The sequence below is a fragment of the Syngnathus scovelli genome, unplaced genomic scaffold, assembly GCF_024217435.2.
Source record: "Syngnathus scovelli strain Florida unplaced genomic scaffold, RoL_Ssco_1.2 HiC_scaffold_229, whole genome shotgun sequence".
In the NCBI taxonomy this organism is placed as follows: domain Eukaryota; kingdom Metazoa; phylum Chordata; class Actinopteri; order Syngnathiformes; family Syngnathidae; genus Syngnathus; species Syngnathus scovelli.
Genome location: NW_026061322.1, coordinates 35,001 through 38,029, shown reverse-complemented (window position 1 = coordinate 38,029; position 3,029 = coordinate 35,001).

Genomic DNA, 3,029 nt, shown 5'->3' with positions numbered 1-3,029 from the left:
GGTAGCCTGACTCGACGTCTTTTTCAACGGTGGCTGGAGGACCCAGGCGGTTCTCGGGGGTGCGTCGCTCCTCACTTTTGACGCCCGAGGAGGCTCCCGGCACCTCGGCTACGCGTTTTCGGCGGCCCGCTGAGCTTCCAGAAGACCTCCAGCCGGTTCTCCCGGTGCTTTCCTCCTCACGTTTTAAGCCGGCCGAGGCTTCCGGCACCCCGGCTGAGCTTTTTTCCCACGGCCCGCTGAGCTTCCAGGGGACCTCCGGCCGGTTCTCCGCGCGCTTTCCTCCTCACTTTTAAGCCGGCCGAGGCTTCCGGCACCCCGGCCAAGCGTTTCCCACGTCCCGCTGAGCTTCCAGGGGACCTCCGGCCGGTTCTCCGCGCGCCCCCCTCCTAACTCGGCTCCCGGCACCCCGGCTAAGCGATTTGAACGGCCCGCTGATCTCCCGGAGGTCGCAACGGGGAATTGCCTCCCTCTCGCGGACACGGCGCGTAAATGCACCGCCTCTCGCACTTGGCGCACACTCACTCGCATCGCTACGCCTCCCGTGGCACTTTAAGCGACCGGGACCACCGCGAGCGCGGGCGATGACTAAGAGGCTCCCCGGCCGGCCTCGCGGAGCTCCGACGCTCCCCCGCGGGACTTCCGGCGGCCGGCCGGAGCCTCGGCACGGCTGCCGCACTCCCTAATAACACCCCGCGGACCCCCGCGAGCCGAACGCTCGCTGCCGCGGGCGACCCGTGCCAAGGCGGACGCGTGACGGCGCGGGAGCCCTCGGCACTATCTCACGGTCACGTATGTAGTCAAATCGTGTAAAATCACCGTTAGTTTATTCATAATATAGGTAATAATTAAATAAATATTAACATCGCGTATATTATTAATAAACACATGTATGTATTTATTTAATAATTAAATAAATATTAACATCGCGTATAATCATGCGCAATACTTCGTGGCCGACCGGGGAACCGGCGAAGGCGGACGCATCGCGGCGCGAGAGCCGTTGGCACTTTGGAAAAATAAATAAATAAATAAATAAATAAATAAATAATAATTCGCCGACCGGGCTCCGGGGGGAGAGGCCGATTTTTGGCCGTTCGTGGCCGACCGGGGAACCGGCGAAGGCGGACGCATCGCGGCGCGAGAGCCGTTGGCACTTTGGAAAAATAAATAATAATAAATAAATAAATAAATAAATAAATAAATAAATAATTCGCCGACCGGGCTCCGGGGCAAGAGGCCGAATTTTCGCTCGTTCGGGCCGACCGGGGAACCGGCGAAGGCGGACGCAGCGCGGCGCGAGAGCCGTTGGCACTTTGAAAAAAAAAAAAAAAAAAAAAATTCGCCCACCGGGCTCCGGGGGAAGAGGCCGGCTTTTCGCCGTTCGCGGCCGACCGGGGAACCGGCGAAAGCGGACGCGCTCTCTAACGAGCCCCGCCGGCCGGAGGAAGTGCGCCCTCTGGCGGACACGCCGTTGTAAATGAATGGGGTTTGGCACTTAGTGCATTTTTCGCCCAAGTCGAAGCGCGCTCCGGGCGAGGAGGCCGGATTCTCGCCACCCGTGGCCGGCCGGGGAACCGGCCAAGGCGGACGCGCTCTCTAACGAGCCCCGCCGGCCGGAGGAAGTGCGCCCTCTGGCGGACACGCCGTTGTAAATGAATGGGGTTTGGCACTTGGTGCATTTTTCGCCCAAGTCGAAGCGCGCTCCGGGCGAGGAGGCCGGATTCTCGCCACCCGTGGCCGGCCGGGGAACCGGCGAAGGCGGATAGGCTTTCACGGAGGATCCGCCGGCTGGTCCGCGGGCCGATTAGGGTCCCGCGAGTGAGCGGTGGCGGTCCGGAATCCAGGCCGGCCAGGAGGCACCGCCAGGCGGATAGGCTTTCACGGAGGAGCCGCCGGCTGGTCCGCGGGCCGTTTAGGGTCCCGCGAGTGAGCGGTGGCGGTCCGGAATCCAGGCCGGCCAGGAGGCACCGCCAGGCGGATAGGCTTTCACGGAGGACCCGCCGGCTGGTCCGCGGGCCGTTTAGGGTCCCGCGAGTGAGCGGTCGCGGTCCGGAATCCAGGCCGGCCAGGAGGCACCGCCAGGCGGATAGGCTTTCACGGAGGACCCGCCGGCTGGTCCGCGGGCCGTTTAGGCTCCCGTAAGTTAGCGGTCGCGGTCCGGAATACAGGCCGTCCAGGAGGCACTGCCAGGCGGATACACTCTCTAACGAGCCCCGCCGGCTGGTCCGCCGGGGGAAGTGCGCCCTCTGGCGGACACGCCGTTGTAAATGAATGGGGTTTGGCACTTAGTGCATTTTTCGACCAGCGGCAACGCAGGCTGACGGGCGGCCGCTTCCACGGGCCGGTACTACTCTACGGAGGCGCTAGCCGCCTCCGGTGGGGGCCGTGTGATCTCGCTGGATGCCCGAGGACCTTCCGCGAGGCCCGGCCGCAGCTTTTACGCGCGCCCGGTCCTATTACCTGGTGGAAGCTGGAGGCCGGGGCTCCGCAGCTCGCCGCCCGGGGACCTTCCGCGAGGCCCGGCCGCAGCTTTTACGCACCACCGCTGCTATTCTCTGGCTCCGGCTTCGTCCCGGAGGGTGCTTGGGGAACGGCGGCGCACACCGCGAACGGCCGGTGGCGGTCGGCTGGTGGCGGTCGGCTGGTGGCTGTCGGCTGGTGGCGGTCGGGGGTGGCGCTTGGGGATGGCGCTTGGGGATGGTGGCTGTCGGCTGGTGGCGGTCGGCTGGTGGCGGTCGGCTGGTGGCGGTCGGCTGGTGGCGGTCGGGGGTGGCGCTTGGGGATGGCGCTTGGGGATGGTGGCTGTCGGCTGGTGGCGGTCGGCTGGTGGCGGTCGGGGGGTGGCGGTCGGGGATGGCGCTTGGGGATGGTGGCTGTCGCCTTGTGGCGGTCGGCTGGTGGCGGTCGCCTTGTGGCGGTCGCCTTGTGGCGGTCGGGGATGGCGCTTGGGGATGGTGGCTGTCGCCTTGTGGCGGTCGGCTGGTGGCGGTCGCCTTGTGGCGGTCGCCTTGTGGCGGTCGGGGATGGCG